Source organism: Garra rufa, chromosome 1 (assembly GCF_049309525.1).
Source record: "Garra rufa chromosome 1, GarRuf1.0, whole genome shotgun sequence".
In the NCBI taxonomy this organism is placed as follows: Eukaryota; Metazoa; Chordata; class Actinopteri; order Cypriniformes; family Cyprinidae; genus Garra; species Garra rufa.
The window spans coordinates 83,779,885-83,800,296 of NC_133361.1; the positions used below are offsets into that span (position 1 = coordinate 83,779,885).

General features: G+C 38.9%; 12 non-coding genes and 1 pseudogene across 12 annotated transcripts; 8 read left to right on the forward strand and 5 right to left on the reverse strand.

The window, feature by feature from the left end:
* The first annotated feature begins 5,862 nt into the window (after nt 1–5,862).
* On the forward strand, nt 5,863–5,981 carry LOC141319207 (5S ribosomal RNA). Its single transcript, XR_012353478.1, has one exon. It is a non-coding gene; the product is annotated as a 5S ribosomal RNA (ribosomal RNA).
* A 723-nt stretch (nt 5,982–6,704) lies between these two features.
* On the forward strand, nt 6,705–6,823 carry LOC141317505 (5S ribosomal RNA). Its single transcript, XR_012351880.1, has one exon. It is a non-coding gene; the product is annotated as a 5S ribosomal RNA (ribosomal RNA).
* Nucleotides 6,824–6,907: 84 nt separating this feature from the next.
* On the forward strand, nt 6,908–7,026 carry LOC141346403 (5S ribosomal RNA; annotated as a pseudogene).
* Nucleotides 7,027–7,110: 84 nt separating this feature from the next.
* LOC141319208 (5S ribosomal RNA) lies at nt 7,111–7,229 on the forward strand. The gene has a single exon (XR_012353479.1). It is a non-coding gene; the product is annotated as a 5S ribosomal RNA (ribosomal RNA).
* A 1,376-nt stretch (nt 7,230–8,605) lies between these two features.
* Nucleotides 8,606–8,724, forward strand: LOC141318956 (5S ribosomal RNA). The gene has a single exon (XR_012353240.1). It is a non-coding gene; the product is annotated as a 5S ribosomal RNA (ribosomal RNA).
* Nucleotides 8,725–9,446: 722 nt separating this feature from the next.
* Nucleotides 9,447–9,565, forward strand: LOC141295700 (5S ribosomal RNA). Its single transcript, XR_012341121.1, has one exon. It is a non-coding gene; the product is annotated as a 5S ribosomal RNA (ribosomal RNA).
* An 83-nt stretch (nt 9,566–9,648) lies between these two features.
* Nucleotides 9,649–9,767, forward strand: LOC141310513 (5S ribosomal RNA). Its single transcript, XR_012347999.1, has one exon. It is a non-coding gene; the product is annotated as a 5S ribosomal RNA (ribosomal RNA).
* A 3,933-nt stretch (nt 9,768–13,700) lies between these two features.
* Nucleotides 13,701–13,841, reverse strand: LOC141284612 (U4 spliceosomal RNA). Its single transcript, XR_012338457.1, has one exon. It is a non-coding gene; the product is annotated as a U4 spliceosomal RNA (small nuclear RNA).
* A 490-nt stretch (nt 13,842–14,331) lies between these two features.
* Nucleotides 14,332–14,413, forward strand: trnas-gcu (transfer RNA serine (anticodon GCU)). Its single transcript has one exon. It is a non-coding gene; the product is annotated as a tRNA-Ser (tRNA).
* A 2,764-nt stretch (nt 14,414–17,177) lies between these two features.
* On the reverse strand, nt 17,178–17,317 carry LOC141285410 (U4 spliceosomal RNA). The gene has a single exon (XR_012338601.1). It is a non-coding gene; the product is annotated as a U4 spliceosomal RNA (small nuclear RNA).
* Nucleotides 17,318–17,903: 586 nt separating this feature from the next.
* On the reverse strand, nt 17,904–17,977 carry trnan-guu (transfer RNA asparagine (anticodon GUU)). Its single transcript has one exon. It is a non-coding gene; the product is annotated as a tRNA-Asn (tRNA).
* Nucleotides 17,978–18,168: 191 nt separating this feature from the next.
* Nucleotides 18,169–18,241, reverse strand: trnak-cuu (transfer RNA lysine (anticodon CUU)). The gene has a single exon. It is a non-coding gene; the product is annotated as a tRNA-Lys (tRNA).
* A 1,312-nt stretch (nt 18,242–19,553) lies between these two features.
* LOC141348430 (small nucleolar RNA U3) lies at nt 19,554–19,769 on the reverse strand. Its single transcript, XR_012357494.1, has one exon. It is a non-coding gene; the product is annotated as a small nucleolar RNA U3 (small nucleolar RNA).
* Nucleotides 19,770–20,412: the final 643 nt, after the last annotated feature.

A 20,412-nucleotide genomic window follows, 5' to 3' on the forward strand; every position in this document is an offset into this window, starting at 1 on the left:
TTTATATAATATGATGGCTTTTACGGAGGCTGATCTATAAATAGCCCACTTTTTGGAGCAGTACTCGCTTATGGCCATACCGCCACCTGAGGGCGCAAGCGTGCAAACGGGAAGTGTTTGGCTGCAGTTGGGAGGGAAAGGCTCTCCTTCATTTTGTGTTTATCTTCGTTTTATTTGTTAAAGTATTAGTGCTTTTTGTATATATATATTTTTTTCATTAATTTGTGTAGTTTATTCCTCCCAACAGCATATGCTGTTTGGGGGGAACAGTTTGTTTGTTTAATTTAGTACTCGTTTTTTGGGGTTTTTTGTGTTAAAAATGGCGGACGGATGCATGGTAACAAACTTGGCTGCGGCAGGAGAAACTCGAGCGGATATGAATAATGGACTGGCAGGAGGACGGCGAAAGGAAATTGATAATGGATTAGGAGGAGAAAGAAGCACGGCATATGACAATGGACTGGCAGGAGGAACAGGCAAGGCGATGGACAATGGACAGGCAGGAGGAAGGCGTGAGATGAATGGCAACGGACTGGATATACGACAACGAGCAGGAAACGAAAATGTAAGGAATAAGGCTTTTGAAAGGAAATATTTGAAAGAGGCTACGCTAATTGTAAATGTTGAAAATGTGAACAACGTGAGGGCGGAGGATGTCATCAATGCAGTAACAGAACAATGTGGACATGGGAAAATTTTGGCTTTAAGACCACGACAAGGGAGGGAGTATGAACTAACAATGGAAAAGGAGGAAGAGTGTGAGAAACTGTTGGAAGGACTGAAGATAAAAGGAACTGATTGTGAAGTGAAAAAATTACATAGCAGAGACTATGTTGTTTCCTTCTTGCACCTGCCTGTCTACCTAGAAAATAGTAAAATTATAGAAAAATTGGAAGGATGGGGTGTTGAGCCCATTACAAAAATAAAAAGGAGATGTTACCAGGGCACAGATATAGAGGATGGAACCAGGTTCCTAAGAGTGAGGTTCCCTAAGGAGGTAGCGTCACTACCATATAGTACTAGGCTGGAGACAGCCGAAGGGGTACAGCATTTCCGGGTGATGCACAGTCAGCAAGTGAAAACTTGTAGGCTGTGCATGAGCCCGGATCACATGCTGAAGGATTGCCCCAATTTTAAGTGCTATAAATGTGGAGAAAGGGGACACTTTGCACGAGAGTGCAGTGCTGTCAGGTGCCCGGAGTGTGAAGAGATTTTAGATAAATGTGAATGTTGGATGGAGGGGGAGGAAGGAGGAAAGGAACAACAGGTGGACAGACAGGTGCAAGAAGGAAACAATGAGGATGATGCACAACTGGATGGAGCACAGGAGGAACAAGGACTACAACAAGGAGAAATGGAGCATATAATGAGAAATGGACAAAAAGCTGGGGATTTTAATGAAGATGGAGAAAAGAAGGAGGGAGAAAATCAAATGATGGAGATGGAACTTTCAGATATGGAGGGAGATGGACAGGGAAAATTGGAGCAAAACAAAGAAATGGAGTGTGAAGAAGAAGCAAAGATGGACAATATGGACAGAGGTATAAAAGGGCATATAAGAAGAAGAACATTGAAGGTAAAGCCAAATTTGGACAATGTTAGGAAAAAGACTAAAGCAAATATGTATAATGTGTTAAGGAGTTTGGAAGGAGGGGAAAGTGAATAATGTGTTCTAAGTATTTAATTTTAATTTTATTTACTCTTTTAATGGTTTTTAATTGTGTTACTTTTAATGTAAGAGGCTTGATGAATGTTTGGAAATTTGAAAAGGTTAAGGAGCTGTGTAAAAAACAAAACTTAATATTTTTACAAGAGACAAACTGGAAAGATGGTATAATGGATGATTTTAAAAGGAAATGGCCAGGGCATATATTTTATAATAATGGAGATGGAAGGATGGGAAGAGGAGTTGCTATTTTAGTCAAAAAAGATATAAGAAATGATGTTGAAGAAGTATATAACGACAAAGAGGGGAAATGTTTAGCCATAAGAATTAAAGAAAATAATATGACTTTATGTAACATTCATGCTCCAGGAGCAGGAAAAGAAAAGAAAGATTTCTTTAACAGGATAAAAGGGCTAATGAATTCATGGGGAGAAACTATTTTAATTGGTGATTTTAATACTGTTTTTAATAGAATTGATTTAGCGAATGGAATGGTCTTTAAAAATGACAGTGGGAGAAAAGAGTTGGAGAAATTAATGGCTGAGCATGAAGTAGTAGACATATGGAGAGCAAGAAATGAGGGAGTAAGAGAGTATTCAAGAAGACAATTAGTAGATGGTATTTTAAAGCAAAGTAGAATTGATTTTATGTTATGTAAGAGAAAACTGGGTGATTTTATACAGAGTGTTTACTATAAAGAAACAGCGATGAGTGACCACAAGTTTTTATTTGTGAAGATTGATTTTAATGAAACAGAAAGAGGAAAAGGGATATGGATTATGAATACAGAAATTCTTAAAAAAGAATCTTATAGGAGAGCAATAGTGGATATAATAAATGCTGAAAAACACAATGACATGTATCAGGAAGATAAACGAATATGGTGGGATAATACAAAATATGCAATTAAAAAGTATACTATTAATATTAGTAAAGCAATACAAAAAGCAAAAACATATAAAGAAGCGGAGATAAGAAAAGAATTAAATGAGAGATTAAATCAAGAAAAGGTAGATGTAGAGAGAATACTGATTTTAGAGGAGGAATTACGAAACATAGAGGAAACTAAATGTAGAGGTGCAATGGTCAGAAGCAGAGCAAAATTTACCGTAGATGGAGAAAAATGTACAAAGTTCTTTTTCAGTTTAGAAAAAGGTAAGGCTAATGGAGAAATGATAAGAGAATTAAAAAAAGAAAATGGAGAGGTAATAAAAGAAACACAGGACATTCTGAAGGAAGTTAGGGACTTTTATGAAGGCCTTTTCAAAAAAGGGGAAATAAACGAAAAAGAAGAACAATTTTTATTTGACCAGATTGAGGGAAGGGTAACAGAAGATGATAAAAATATTTGTGATGAAGAACTACAAATAGAAGAAATTAAGGAAGCTATAATGCAGTTAAATAATGGAAAAAGTCCAGGTTTAGATGGACTTGTATCTGAATTTTATAAAGTTTTTAAAGATGTTTTAGCACCAATTTTAAAGGAAATTTTTGAGGAGATTTTTAAAAAGAAAGAAGCAACACATTTAATGAGAGTTGGTTTAGTTAAATTAATATACAAGAAAAAGGGCGAGAAAAATGATTTGAGGAATTTTAGACCCCTAACAATGCTAAACTCAGATTTCAAGGTTTTAGCTAAGGTTTTAGCAAATAGACTCAAAAAGGTTTTACCGAATATTATTAAAACAAGTCAGGCATATGGAGTGAAAGGGAAAGACATCACAGACATAATCAGCAGTATAAGAGATGTAATACAGTATATGAAAGAAGAGAAAAAAGAGGGATATGTAATAAGTGTGGATTTTGAGAAAGCATTTGACAGAGTTGAACACAATTTTTTATTTGGGGTTTTAAAGAAGGTTGGTTTTGGGGATAGGTTTTTAAAATGGATTAAGTGTTTGTATAATGGAACTACTAGTCGTATCAAATGTAATGGTTTTATCACAGAATGTTTTAATGTAACAAGGTCTATAAAACAGGGATGTCCACTTTCTGCGCAACTGTACAGTCTAGTGACTGAAGCTCTGGGCTTAGCTATAATAAAAGACAAAGAAATAAATGGAATTAAAATTGGGGAAGTGGAAGAAGAACAGAAAATTTACCAGTACGCAGACGATACTACATTGATTTTAAAAGATATTAAAAGTGTGGCAAATGCAATGAAAATTATTCAAAGATATTGTAAGGGATCAGGTGTTAAAGTAAATATGGAAAAAACTGTGGCCATGAGAATAGGGAATGCGTGTATGTTACCTGATGTTTTTAACTTCAAAGACCAGCAAGAAATAAAGATTCTAGGGATAACATTTGGAGAAAATGGGAAAAGAGTCAAGGAGATAATGTGGGACAAAATAATTGGAGAAATGGAAAGGAGGTTGGAATGGTGGAAACAGAGGAGAGTAAATCTGAAAGGAAAGGTACTAATCGTAAATACATTGATGCTGTCAAAATGTGGTATGTGTTGGGTGTTATCCCTATGGATCGATGGCAAGCGCAAAGAGTAAAACAATGTGTTTTGAATTTTATCTGGGAAGGGAAACCACCAAGAATTGGGTACAATGTTTTAATAGGGTCAACGGATAAAGGGGGTATGGGATTGATAGACCCAGAGACAAGAAAGAAAAGCATGAGAGTCAAAGTGGTGAAAAGGTATTTAAACAAGGATTTTATAGCAGAATGGAAGCATGTAATGAGGTTTTATCTTAACAAATGTGGGGGTTTTAATATGAATGATGATATCTTATGGATGAAACTGAAGCAAAGCATGATGAATGGGATTCATGATTTTTATAGAGAAGTTTTACAAGCATGGACAGAGTTTTTAAATTTTATTGATTTTAAACCTGAAGGAAGAAAAATGTTATTGAATCAACCTTTGTTTTTAAATGCTAACATTTTAACTCAGGAGAAAGAAGTATATTTTAAATATTGGTTGGAAGCAGGTGTACGACAAGTTAAGGATGTTTTATACGAGATTAAAGAGGGTTTTTTACCAAGCCAAGTAATTGTGGATGCTGTGCATGAGATTGGGGAAGACATTAGAAGAGAAACTCTAGAGAAACAATTTGAAATAGTGAAAAGGGCAATACCTAAAGAATGGATTGAGAAAATTGAAAAAAAGGATGAAAGCAATGATAATGTGAAAGTGCTTTTAAAGGGAAAAGAGAAAGACTTTCAAGAATGTGTTCTGAAAGATTTTTACATATGTTTTAGAAATAAAGTGTGTAAAAGACCAGTTGCGGAACAATTTTGGAAAAAAATCTTTGTGGTAATAGATGAGGAGAGAATCTGGAAAAATTTAAAGTGGAAATACTTAGACGCAAACCTTGAATCTTTGGACTATTTTATCAGACACAATGTCATTTTTACTGAAACAAAATTGGCACAAATTGGCAGTAGTGATAACGCACTATGTAAAGTATGTGAACTAGAAAATGAAAGTATTATGCACTTGTTTTTAAAATGTGCTAAATTAAACAACTTTATGGGAAAGTTAAAAGAAATGATGAAAAGGATGATGACAAGTAGAACAGAGGAAATTGAGGAGGAGTCAGAATGGTGTAAAATATTTTTATTTGGTTTCAATGGAAGTAAAACAAAGCTTGTAAATCTGTTTTTATCTGTTGCAAGAAAGGCAATTTGGGAAAGGAGAAACATTGTGAAAAACAAACGTGCAAACATTGATGTCTGGAAAATGTATAAAAGAAAACTGGAACAATATTTTAGAACTGTTGATGAATATTTTAAAATGGAAGAGAATGAGGCTGTGTTTTGCAAGAATTTTATGTATAATAATCCTTACATTATGTATACTCGAGAGGGATTGAAAATGGATTTGCCTGAATAATTGTTGCTCTTTACATGTTGTTTTCAGTAATACGTGTCATAGTGAGCTAAAACTTAAAATAATTGTAAATAACTTTGAATATGATTCTGAGCTGATGTTTAAAAGATGTTTGTAAATGTATATAATGTATATTATGGAATATTTTTCTAATAAAAAAAAAAAAAAAAAGAGCGCCCGATCTCGTCTGATCTCAGAAGCAAAGCAGCCTCGGGCCTGGTTAGTACTTAGATGGGAGACTGCCTGGGAATACCAGGTGCTGTAAGCTTTTGCCTTTTCTTCACTATTTATATAATATGCTGGCTTTTACGGAGGCTGATCTTTAAATAGCCCACTTTTTGGAGCAGCCCTCGCTTACGGCCATACTGCGCTGAGACCGCCCGATCTCGTCTGATCTCGGAAGCAAAGCAGCGTCGGGCCTGGTTAGTACTTGGATGGGAGACCGCCTGGGAATACCAGATGCTGTAAGCTTTTGCCTTTTCTTCACTATTTATATAATATGCTGGCTTTTAGAAAGACGTGTTTTACCGCTCTATTTATTACAATCATTTAAATGTATTATAGAGTGTTAAGTGTTTTACATGTTTTTTAGGCCATTTTATTACTCTTAACATTTTAAGTGTGTGTGTGTCTTTAATAAATGGATGGTTGGCCTGCCATGTGACTAGACACATGACAGGAAGCAGGAAGTACAACTGTATAAGAGAGCAGCATGACAAAAAAAGTCACCAAACTGTTGGATTAAGGAGTTGCTAATTTTAGAGCTCACCTTTCCATTCACCACCTGCAAACTTTGGATTACACTTTCTGTGGATTGTATATACAATGGTGGACACTCACATTGGACTTATCAACACACTGGGATTCTTGGACTGTTTTTAGGGTATGGACAAATGAACTGTATTCTTTTAACAGCATTTACCTAGTTTTATCGTGTTGTTTTAAAGTCTTTTATGTGAACCTTGTATAAAAACCAAATCTATTTAAACCAATCTTCTTTTATGTCTCATTCTTTTAACCACTAGTCATCTCTCACAGTTAATTCTGACCCCATTTTAATGTTGTAACTCTGGATGGGAGACCGCCTGGGAATACCAGGTGCTGTAAACTTTTGCCTTTTCTTCACTATTTATATAATATGATGGCTTTTACGGAGGCTGATCTATAAATAACCCACTTTTTGGAGCAGTCCTCGCTTACGGCCATACTGCGCTGAGTGCGCCCGATCTCGTCTGATCTCGGAAGCAAAGCAGCGTCGGGCCTGGTTAGTACTTGGATGGGAGACCCCCTGGGAATACCAGGTGCTGTAAGCTTTTGCCTTTTCTTCACTATTTATATAATATGATGGCTTTTACGGAGGCTGATCTATAAATAGCCCACTTTTTGGAGCAGTACTCGCTTACGGCCATACGGCGCTGAGACCGCCCGATCTCGTCTGATCTCGGAAGCAAAGCAGCCTCGGGCCCGGTTAGTACTTAGATGGGAGACTGCCTGGGAATACCAGGTGCTGTAAGCTTTTGCCTTTTCTTCACTATTTATATAATATGCTGGCTTTTACGGAGGCTGATCTTTAAATAGCCCACTTTTTGGAGCAGCCCTCGCTTACGGCCATACTGCGCTGAGACCGCCCGATCTCGTCTGATCTCGGAAGCAAAGCAGCGTCGGGCCTGGTTAGTACTTGGATGGGAGACCGCCTGGGAATACCAGATGCTGTAAGCTTTTGCCTTTTCTTCACTATTTATATAATATGCTGGCTTTTAGAAAGACGTGTTTTACCGCTCTATTTATTACAATCATTTAAATGTATTATAGAGTGTTAAGTGTTTTACATGTTTTTTTAGGCCATTTTATTGCTCTTAACATTTTAAGTGTGTGTGTGTCTTAAATAAATGGATGGTTGGCCTGCCATGTGACTAGACACATGACAGGAAGCAGGAAGTACAACTGTATAAGAGAGCAGCATGACAAACAAAGGACAGTCACCAAACTGTTGGATTAAGGAGTTTGCTAACTTTAGAGCTCACCTTTCCATTCACCACCTGCAAACTTTGGATTACACTTTCTGTGGATTGTATATACAATGGTGGACACTCACATTGGACTTATCAACACACTGGGATTCTTGGACTGTTTTTAGGGTATGGACAAATGAACTGTATTCTTTTAACAGCATTTACCTAGTTTTATCGTGTTGTTTTAAAGTCTTTTATGTGAACCTTGTATATAAACCAAATCTATTTAAACCAATCTTCTTTTATGTCTCATTCTTTTAACCACTAGTCATCTCTCACAGTTAAATCTGACCCCATTTTAATCTTGTAACTCTGGATGGGAGACCGCCTGGGAATACCAGGTGCTGTAAGCTTTTGCCTTTTCTTCACTATTTATATAATATGCTGGCTTTTAGAAAGACGTGTTTTACCGCTCTATTTATTACAATCATTTAAATGTATTATAGAGTGTTAAGTGTTTTACATGTTTTTTTAGGCCATTTTATTGCTCTTAACATTTTAAGTGTGTGTGTGTCTTAAATAAATGGATGGTTGGCCTGCCATGTGACTAGACACATGACAGGAAGCAGGAAGTACAACTGTATAAGAGAGCAGCATGACAAACAAAGGACAGTCACCAAACTGTTGGATTAAGGAGTTTGCTAACTTTAGAGCTCACCTTTCCATTCACCACCTGCAAACTTTGGATTACACTTTCTGTGGATTGTATATACAATGGTGGACACTCACATTGGACTTATCAACACACTGGGATTCTTGGACTGTTTTTAGGGTATGGACAAATGAACTGTATTCTTTTAACAGCATTTACCTAGTTTTATCGTGTTGTTTTAAAGTCTTTTATGTGAACCTTGTATATAAACCAAATCTATTTAAACCAATCTTCTTTTATGTCTCATTCTTTTAACCACTAGTCATCTCTCACAGTTAAATCTGACCCCATTTTAATCTTGTAACTCTGGATGGGAGACCGCCTGGGAATACCAGGTGCTGTAAGCTTTTGCCTTTTCTTCACTATTTATATAATATGCTGGCTTTTACGGAGGCTGATCTTTAAATAGCCCACTTTTTGGAGCAGCCCTCGCTTACGGCCATACTGCGCTGAGACCGCCCGATCTCGTCTGATCTCGGAAGCAAAGCAGCGTCGGGCCTGGTTAGTACTTGGATGGGAGGCCGCCTGGGAATACCAGGTGCTGTAAGCTTTTGCCTTTTCTTCACTATTTATATAATATGCTGGCTTTTAGAAAGACCTGTTTTACCGCTCTATTTATTACAATCATTTAAATGTATTATAGAGTTTTAAGTGTTTTACATGTTTTTTAGGCCATTTTATTACTCTTAACATTTTAAGTGTGTGTGTCTTTAATAAATGGATGGTTGGAAGCAGGAAGTACAACTGTATAAGAGAGCAGCATGACAAACAAAGGACAGTCACCAAACTGTAGGATTGAGGAGTTGCTAATTTTAGAGCTCACCTTTCCATTCACCACCTGCAAACTTTGGATTACACTATCTGTGGATTGTACATGCACTGGTGGACACTCACATTGGACTTATCAACACACTGGGATTCTTGGACTGTTTTAGGGTATGGACAAATGAACTGTATTCTTTTAACAGAGTTTACCTAGTTTTATTGTGTTGTTTTAAAGTCTTTCATGTGAACCTTGTAAATACACCAAATCTTTTTAAACCAATCTTCTTTTATGTCTCATTCTTTTAACCACTAGTCATCTCTCACAGTTAAATCTGACCCCATTTTAGTCTTGTAACTCGGCTGATAAGGCCGATTGTTACACTTGGATGGGAGACTGCCAGGGAATACCAGGTGCTGTAAGCTTTTGCCTTTTCTTCACTATTTATTTAATATGCTGGCTTTTACGGAGGCTGATTTTTAAATAGCCCACGTTTTGGAGCAAACCTAGCTTACGGCCATACCGCGCTGAGAGCGCCCGATCTCGTCTGATCTCGGAAGCTAAGCAGCGTCGGGCTTGGTTAGTACTTGGATGGGAGACCGCCTGGGAAAACCAGGTGCTGTAAGCTTTTGCCTTTTCTTCACTATTTATATAATATGCTGGCTTTACGGAGGCTGATCTTTAAATAGCCCACTTTTTGGAGCAGCCCTCGCTTACGGCCATACCGCGCTGAGAGCGCCCGATCTCGTCTGATCTCGGAAGCTAAGCAGCATCGGGCCTGGTTAGTACTTGGATGGGAGACCGCCTGGGAATACCAGGTGCTGTAAGCTTTTGCCTTTTCTTCACTATTTATATAATATGCTGGCTTTTAGAAAGACGTGTTTTGCCGCTCTATTTATTACAATCATTTAAATGTATTATAGAGGTTTGAGTGTTTTACATGTTTTTAGGCCATTTTATTACTCTTAACATTTTAAGTGTGTGTGTCTTTAATAAATGGATGGTTGGCCTGTCATGTGACTAGACACATGACAGGAAGCAGGAAGTACAACTGTATAAGAGAGCAGCATGACAAACAAAGGACAGTCACCAAACTGTAGGATTGAGGAGTTGCTAATTTTAGAGCTCACCTTTCCATTCACCACCTGCAAACTTTGGATTACACTTTCTGTGGATTGTACAGGCACTGGTGGACACTCACATTGGACTTATCAACACACTGGGATTCTTGGACTGTTTTAGGGTATGGACAAATGAACTGTATTCTTTTAACAGAGTTTACATAGTTTTATCGTGTTGTTTTAAAGTCTTTTATGTGAACCTTGTAAATACACCAAATCTATTTAAACCAATCTTCTTTTATGTCTCATTCTTTTAACCACTAGTCATCTCTCACAGTTAAATCTGACCCCATTTTAGTCTTGTAACTCGGCTGATAAGGCCGATTGTTACACTTGGATGGGAGACCGCCAGGGAATACCAGGTGCTGTAAGCTTTTGCCTTTTCTTCACTATTTATATAATATGCTGGCTTTTAGAAAGACCTGTTTTACCGCTCTATTTATTACAATCATTTAAATGTATTATAGAGTTTTAAGTGTTTTACATGTTTTTTAGGCCATTTTATTACTCTTAACATTTTAAGTGTGTGTGTCTTTAATAAATGGATGGTTGGAAGCAGGAAGTACAACTGTATAAGAGAGCAGCATGACAAACAAAGGACAGTCACCAAACTGTTGGATTGAGGAGTTGCTAATTTTAGAGCTCACCTTTCCATTCACCACCTGCAAACTTTGGATTACACTTTCTGTGGATTGTACAGGCACTGGTGGACACTCACATTGGACTTATCAACACACTGGGATTCTTGGACTGTTTTAGGGTATGGACAAATGAACTGTATTCTTTTAACAGAGTTTACCTAGTTTTATCGTGTTGTTTTAAAGTCTTTTATGTGAACCTTGTAAATACACCAAATCTATTTAAACCAATCTTCTTTTATGTGTCATTCTTTTAACCACCAGTCATCTCTCACAGTTAAATCTGACCCCATTTTAGTCTTGTAACTCGGCTGATAAGGCCGATTGTTACACTTGGATGGGAGACCGCCAGGGAATACCAGGTGCTGTAAGCTTTTGCCTTTTCTTCAATATTTATATAATATGCTGGCTTTTACGGAGGCTGATCTTTAAATAGCCCACTTTTTGGAGCAACCCTCGCTTACGGCCATACCGCGCTGAGAGCGCTAGAGAGCGACAGGAAGTGAGTGGCTGCAGTAGGAAGAGATAGGCTCTTCCACGTTGCTTGTTGTTTGTTTTATATTACGACTTTATTTTGTGCTTTGAAGAGTTTTTTTGTTTGTTTATTTTTTTTTGTTTTTTCACTTCAACCCCAAACAGTTAATACTGTTTGGGGGAAGAAGTTTATTAAATGGCGGATTTACTGGAAAAAAGAAAAGGAATGCTATCACGGAAAGAGAAGGAGGTCGGTGATGAAGAAATGAATCCAAAAACAGTTGAAGGGAATATACAAGAAGAAAATACTGGAGAAAATACTGATGAAACTTGGGCTATGGTTGTTTCAAGGAGAAAACAGCAAGCAAAAACAATGGAACTAGAAGGAAAGAGAGATCTGCAAACAAACAAAGTTGCTGAACTTACAAAAGGAGGTGAGCAAAATCAGTCTTTTAACAATCAACGTCAACAAATGATAAACAGATTAAAGAAAAAAACACAATATCAAAGAGAATACAAGAAAGAAGCTACAGTTACATTAAATGTGATGGACACCGAAAGCACAACAATTATAATGATAATTAAAGCAGTAGAAGATATAGTGGGAATTGGCAAACTTATTGGGCTTCGAAGGAAAACAAACAATGACTTTGAAATGACAATGGAAAATGAGATGGACTGTGAAGTGATGTTGGATGGAATTGTGATAAATGGTCAGATATGTGAAATCAGAAAATTGTGTGCAACGGAAAGAATGGTCTCCTTTTTAAATTTGCCCAGTTACATAGAGGATGAGGAAATCATTCAAAAATTGAACAGTTGGGGTGTAACTCCCATTCTTCCTGTGAGAAGGAGATATCACCCAGGAACAATAGTGGCAGATGGAACACGCTTTTTGAGAGTAAAGTTCCCAAAGGAGGTGGCATCTTTACCATACACAACCAAATTTATGACTGAGGAAGGAGTTCAGTATTTCAGAGTAATCCACGATAATCAACGGAAAACATGCAGGATCTGCACAAGTACTGAGCATGAGCTAAAGGACTGCCCTCAATTTCTCTGCAGGAATTGCCTGGAGCAGGGGCATTATGCGCGGGACTGTACAGCTCCACGGTGCCAAGGCTGCAACAGGGCAATGATAAGGTGCAGATGTGAGACGGACGATGAGGAAAATAAAGAAATGGATATGGAGAGACAGGAAGAGATGGGAGGCACTCAAACTGAAACATCAAATCAAATATTAGAACAGACTGAAGGAGGAGATGACAAACAAACTCATGTAGAAGAGGAGGAGTATAACCTAGAGGAGAATGCAGTAAGGAGTGGGACTAAAGCATGTGAAATGGAGATGGACAAGGAGCCTGAAGAGAACAACAAGGTGGACTACCAAAAGACACATGGAAAAGAGAGAACTGAGGACAATGAAACAAAAGTGCAGTATGAGGTAAGAGAAACAGGAAATGGGGAGAAGAGCATTGAAACAGAAGTCAAGATAAAGGAAAGACTGAACAAAGGTTTAAAAACAAGAGTAAAAAGTGTTATAGACATTGAAAAGGTACTTAAGAAACAGAAAATAAGAAGAGAAGAGCGTAATGAAATGATGGAAAAGAGAAGAGCTGAAATGAGTGGTTCCACATTTGTAGCGTCGGGAGAAACTGAATTAGATTGATGAGTAGTTGTTTGTACACTCAACTCTTTCTTTTAATGAGTTCTTTATGGATTGCATCTCTGAATGCAAGAGGACTATCGAAACCTGAGAAATTTCAGAGATTGGTGTATTTGATTAAGGACTGTGATGTGTTATGTTTACAAGAAACTTTCTGGAATCAAGAGGTTGTGGAAGGTATGAAAAAGATCTGGGACGGAGAAATTTACTTTAACAATGATCAGAGTAAAAAAAAGGGAGTTGCAATACTAATTAGAAGGGGTGTGAGTAAAGAAATAAATGAAATATATTCTGACAAGAAGGGGAGAATAATGGCAGTAAAATTAATAAAGATGGATAAAGAAATAATAATATGTAACATACATGCACCAAACGAAGAGGGACAAAAGATAATTTTTTATAGGAATTTGAATGTATTAATTGAAGGATGGCAAAATGTTTTTTTGTTGGGTGATTTTAATACTGTATTAGAAAGAGTAGATGTTAGTGATTGTATGGTGTTTAGGAGGGATGGAGGAAGAAATGAATTATTTGAACTGATTAAAAAATATAACTTAATAGATGTTTGGAGAAAAAGAAATAGAGCTAAAAGGGAATTTTCAAGACAACAAATACATTGTGCTCGACACGCATTCGAAGCTTTAGCGCCACTGAGAGGCCACCGGACCAGACAGGCCCAACATGTTTACGATGGGTAACGGTGAGCTGTAATTGCGTTGCAGTTTAACGATACTTGTCTTGAGAACATATTGACAAAACAACAAACCTTCTGGCTCTGGCGCACTATCATCAGCAGACCGTTTTTTTGGCGAGGAAAAAAAACCCTAAACGAAACAAGGCTATATTTCTCAACAAAACTCTAAGCCTCCAGAGAGACTAGCAAAAATTGCCAAAGATAACTGTATTTCAAGTCATCCTGGCGGGGTATTGGGTAAAGTTTTCAACCAGCAATGATCGCGCCTCGGACAAACCTCATAGGCTACAATATTGCCTCTGCGAAAGAATGCAGGCGACGGTCGTGACCTTTTTCTGCACCTACGTGGATGTGAACCGACAAGGTGGTAGCAAGCTTTAAACTGCCGCACAAACAGTCTCCTGCCACGGGTTGCTGCACCGTGTTTCTACGGAACAGATTAGAGGTGTGTAAAAGACGGCTCATTCACTATTCCCTCTGTGCTCAAAACAGCCAGCTGAAAGCACGGCAGCAGCAGCTGAAAAGGTCCGCAGCATGGCCTATCTCGGTCAGCAAGGGGACGGGGTGGCCGAGTGGTTAAGGCGATGGACTGCTAATCCATTTTGCTCTGTGCAATGGTTGGAATCCATTCTTGTCGTTCGGTTCCTTTAGCACTGGACCTTAATCCTGGTCCTAGGGACCCCATGCTAAACTTTTTGTGTGTCCTCCTTATCTAACACACTCAGTTCAGTTCTTTGAGTTCTCTACTAATGAACTGATGATCTGAATCAGGAGTGCTAAATAAAAAATGTCACTTAAAATGACGAGGTGGCCGAGTGGTTAAGGCGATGGACTGCTAATCCATTGTGCTCTGCACGCGTGGGTTCGAATCCCATCCTCGTCGTTCGGCTCCTTTAGCAGTAATCCTTGGTCCTGGGGACCCCACTCTGCGCTTTTTGTGTCTTCCTTATCTGACACACTCAGTTCAGTTCACTGAGTGCTCTACTAATGAGCCGATGGTCTGAATCGGGAGTGTTAAATAAAAGACCCACGGAAAGTGACGGGGTGGTCGAGTGGTTAAGGCGATGCAAGGCTAATCCGTTGTGCTAGGCTCACCTTGGTTTGTGTGGGTTTGAATCCCGTCCTCTTCATTTGATGATTTAGCACCACTGAGAGCCCACCAGAACAGACAGGCCCAACCTGTTTACGATGGGTAGCGGTGAGCTGTGATTGTGCTGTAGTTTAACCCCCTGGGGTCCAAACACGCGTATACGCGTTTTGTGGCAGTTTCCCAAAAGGAACTTCAATTACTCTGCCATTTCTGATTGTACAGATAAAAGCAGTACATCAATCGAATCTGTAAAGGGTCTACTTTTATTTGTATATACTCACAAAACCAAAAAAATATTGTGATTTTACAAAATAAAGAAAACTAAAAGGGTGTGCTGTCTGTCGCGTTGATCTCCGTGATCTTCATTCAGAAACGCGTCATTAAAATAGACTATAACTCAGCCAATACACAATACAGAGACATAAGCAATATATGTAGAGAAAGCTTGATATCTATACTTTCAAATGAAGTAATGTTTATCGAAATAAAATATTCTGTGATAAAGTAATCCGTATGAAACCAACACAATGTCCAGTCTCTCTTGTCTGCTTCATTAGTTTTAATTAGATCACGCCCAAGAGCGATTCTATCTTTTCAAATTCAAATCGTCCACGTGAGGGCGCCGCGCCAAAAGTAGACGCCCACATCACAGTAAACAAAGGAGAAAGCAGTTTCTATTCTTTCAAGTTAGTCCTTTCTGGAAGAAGACGGGCTGTCAGGAATAAAACTTACTTCAGAAGATGAACATTAAATGAGACATGGCGTGAACGAGCAGAGGAGATATTTACACAAGTAAGTTTTTTTTCTTTTATACTTGTTAGTTGTTACTGTGACAGAATGTGCACACATTTTACCAGTTAAGACTTTTTGCCAACTGTATTTCCTGACTACAGCAAGTGAAACATTATAAAGTATGTTTCATTTCACTGCATCTAAATGTCTCATGATGACAGGATGTTTCAACTTTGGTCGAAAAACGCGCCGGCGCGTTCTGAGGCACGCTTTTGTAATAACGCCGAAAAGAATGTAAAATTCTCCGTCAGTTTTGATCGTACAAATACAACCAATACATCATTCGAAACTGTAGAGGGTATATTTTTATTTGTATACACTGTGATTTTATGAAAATAAGAAAACAGACAGGGCACGAACTCTGCCTTCACTGTCTCTGTTATATCTTTTCACAGACACATAAATGAAACAACCTAAATCTCAGTGATTACGTGCCTCACAAACATAATACATATACGTGTAGAAAGCTTGAAATGTTTACTTTTACATAAACCAATTCAAATAAAAAACTAATATTCTCTTTTTTAGTAATCTGTATGAAAGGTAGAAGATGTATGGTTTCTCCTGTATTACTTCATTACAAACCGTACACCTGTATTTATCTTGCACTGGTATTATTTGCACCTAACTGTTATATGCCTATGCTATACACTACCAGTCAAATGTACTTTTTTAAAGAAAAATAATTATCTAATTTTGTGAAATAGGTTTACTATGTAAAAAAACTGCTCACTTAAAAAAAAAAAAAAAAAAAACTTTTAATAATAAAGTTTGGCTGGTAGTATATGTGTTTTCTCCATGTTAGCTCTGTCTTTGTCAGATCATTGTGTTGCTCACATCTACTTGTTTTCTTTGCAGTTTCTGCTGTTCCCCGTTCTCCTGTGTTCAAGTTTCCTACGAGTGATTTGGATAGTGCACCCTCGACATCTTGACTTCTGTGTTGTTTATCACTTTTGTTCCTAATAAAAAGTTTAACTGCACTCACAAGTGAATCTCAAGTTATTTTGTGTGATAGTTAAATATATTCAAAATATGCTTCAAACTAAATATATATTTATTTTGTCCTTTCATTTTGCCTTTATTCTTTCTGTTGTTTCCTCTCAGTCAACATCCGACTGAATGGCTCATTATGCGGCTCATTATGCAGGTCTTTGTCTTCTCAGGTGTAAATCACAGCATTATTCATGATCATTCACGCCTTCTCGCATACAGCCATTCTAAACAAAAAGTGTCTTCAAAAATTTAAATCTATATACTGTTTTGTGAAATCAAGTGAACTAGATGATTTTCACATCATTTGGTAGAAAAAAACCAAGCCTACCACATCCAATTCTCGAAGGTCCCGAGAACAAATATTCTGTATGTGTTAGATGGCCTTATTTCAGTGACTTCAAAAATTTAGTTTTTCAATATGCACGCATAAACGTTGTTTTCTCAAAAACTTAAAAATGTACATTCATGTTGCTTACATATTTTTGTAGTCCAATTTGTGATAAATAAAATGTATTTAGATTTAGGATATTAATATGTTTTTAACATACTGAAAAAAGCACAAATGTCAAGGCATGTCAAAACTTCTTCAGGGCCCCAAAACACCCTCAGACCCCAGAGGGTTAATGATACCTGCAGCGAAGTCTTGAGAGCATATTGACAAAACAACAAATCTTCTGGCTCCGGCACGCTATGATCTGTAGACACCTCTTTGACGAGGACCAACAACCAGCCACTCTAACAAAACGAAGCAAAACTGTCTTTTTCAAGAAGCGTCCAGAGAGACCGGCAAAAACTGTCGAAGCTGACTGTATTTCAAATCATCCCGATGGGATATCGGGGAAAGTTTTCAACCAGCAATGATCACACCTCAGATAAACCACACAAGCTACAACACTGCCTCTGCGATAGAATACCGGTGACGGTCGTGACCTTTTCGTGCACCTACGTGGATGTGAACCGACAAGGTGGTAGCAAGCTGGATGAGCCCCAGAGACAGATCATCAGTGAAGACCTCTTCACCTAGACGGCCATCGACGCAAGACTGTGAAAACCAGATCCTCTCCAATCTGACACTGTGGCAACATGGAACTTTTGCATCTACATTAATATTAGTCTGTTTCTTCTTATTCTGAGGTCACCGTAGCCGCCAGATCCATTCTGTATTCCGATCAGATGGTCACTGCAGTCCCCCGGATCCAGTCCGTACCAAGAGCAGATGGTGGATCAGCACCTTCAGCCGAATGTCAGCGGATACCATGTCAACTAGATGAGCCCTAGAGACAAATCATCAGTAAAGAATGAATCCACATGCCACAGCAAACTCGAGCTGGTGAAAATGTTCATCAAACACCCGCCGCTGACTTCTTTTAAAACAAGCCAGCTTATTGAAGGTGCACAGGATAAACGCCCTGAGAAAGCTGTGCCTCGCAACCCTAAGAACGGCATAGGCGTTAGTGGACACCTGACGCGCGTGCGTGCAAAACACCGGCATTTCACACGTCCCTGGGTGGGCTCGAACCACCAACCTTTCGGTTAACAGCCGAACGCGCTAACCGATTGCGCCACAGAGACAGCCGTTGTGTGTCTGCTGCCGCCGGATCACGGTTGTAAAAGCAAGGGTTAGGGTTAGGGATTAGAATCGCACGTACTAACAGGCTGTTTTGAAAGATGTTTCCGGAGCTCGCAAAATCCACTTAGCCTGTGCGGCGAATGGGCACGCTGGAGCCCGCCACCCTGTTGGGAAGAAAGAGAGCCAACAGAGGCGCCCAACGTGGGGCTCGAACCCACGACCCTGAGATTAAGAGTCTCATGCTCTACCGACTGAGCTAGCCGGGCTGGTTGTGGCTTCCTTCACCGGGTCGGAGGCAGTTTTCATCGGCTCCCAAATGACACAGGCGAAACGGAGGCTCTCGCGTTGTGCGAGACTGTCGAGCCGTCCCGTGGGTAGGGCTTAGAGCAGGCTTAGAGTTTTCTTCTGTCAGTTTTGACCCAATGTGTTTTTGGGAAGCGCAGTTTGACCCAGCAGTGCAGGCCAACAACATGTTCTGTCTTGCCGCGTGAAGGCGGTTCAATGCTTTGGACAGCGTATGGTTGAGATGTGATTTTCCACCAATTTGGGGCACCTTTCTTATGGAAATCAAGGATAAATCTATATAAGGATAAGGATAAATCTTCTATTTTTCGGTGGTCTTTTGAGAACACTAGATTTATATGTCAATTCCAACATAACACCGACTGTTACGCAACAGTCCCGGGATCGTTAATAGTTACGCCTCCAACATTTGCATCGCCCAATCATCGGTAACGTCAGTACATCAGTAAAACAAGGCAAGCCACTGAAGGGACACGGTTAGCTTAATGCTAGCACTAGCCTGTTACATTGCAGTACAAAAGATATCACTTACCACATAAACAGAGAGATGACTGTGCTGATGATGGTGAATGATGGAGAAATAACTGCGCTGATGATGGCGAATGATTTACAGATCCAGAGTATCACCGAGAAGCAGCTGAACTTGTGTGGTAAGAAGAGCTCCCTCTGCATTATAACTTTACACAGAGCACATGGATCACAGTAATGAGACTAAAATGTCTGCGATTCAAAACGGCAGATTCAACAAACCACATATTAAAAGCGGCTAGAGCTCCAAATTAAATATATATTTTTTATCAATGTGCCAGCTATAGAGATGAGCAGCTCTGTGAAACAGCCAATTGGAGCAGAGCTCATTAATATTCATGAAGCTTCCAAAAAAGGCAATAACAGAGCATTTCATTCTAGGGACAAATCCTAGGGTTGTAAATGGTCCTGTAAAACCGTTTCTGGAGATTGTTTGCCCTTTCCTATGCCATATACCTTCTATGTAGACATCAAAGAACAAATTAAAATATTCTCTCAATGCATTTTATGGCAACTTTAAGTTGATAGAACCAGCTGACATCTTATCCTGACATTCTGAATCTCAAGGATGGTGACACCCACCACCAAAAATGTAAAAAAAAAAAAAAAAAAAAAAAAAAAAAGTAGTTTCATCAGATATACACCAATTATGAGCTAAACAATTAATTACAAACAGAATCATATCCGATGTTCAATCGATCGCAACTACTCACAAGATTTTTAATCTGATATTTACAATTTTCAAAGACCACTCTGATCATACTCTCTTCTTCTATGCTGCATAAACGCCACACAGAACGTTCATCAATGGTGTGGAACATATGAAATAAACAACTACTCCACACCCGATTCACGCTCAGTAAAGAGCATCAAAGCTCATCATCGTAGTTTGGGAGACACTACACTTTTGAAACACATTTCCTAGTTAAAAACTATAGAAATGATCCCTGAAAGTATAATCTTGACCTCCATTTTGCAAAACCAGCTTAGGCGACTTCTGACACTTTGAGTCTCAGAGATGGTGACAACCTAACAACAGAGATGAGAAAAGTTACATCTGAAACATCATTAGAGTCCTAAAAATTTTTTTGTAATTTTAGTCGGATGCAGTTTTCATCGGCCCCCAAATTACACAGGCGAAACTGAGGCTCTCGCGTTGTGCGAGACTGTCAACCCGTCCCGTGGGTAGGGCTTAAAGCAGGCTTAGAGATTTCTTCTGTCAGTTTTGACCCAATCTGTTTTTGGGAAGCGCAGTTTGACCCAGCAGTGCGGGCCAACAACATGTTCTGTTTTGCCGCGTGAAGGCGGTTCAATGCTTTGGACAGCGTATGGTTGAGTTGTGATTTTCCACCAATTTGGGGCACCTTTCTTATGGAAATCAAGGATGATTTCAAGGGAAAAGGCAAACTGGTGTAGCGTTTGGCTAATAAGCTAAAGCTACAAAGGATGTACCGGTGCCCCGTCGTCCGAGCAGAATCCACATTCGGCCGTAATCGGAGGTTACTACTAACGTTCGATTGTGTCTCATAGGGAGTTTGGCGCAGGGCCTCAGTGGAAAACAGGCCCTCGGCGGCTGAAAGAAAAGACGAAGAATGCATCCACATGC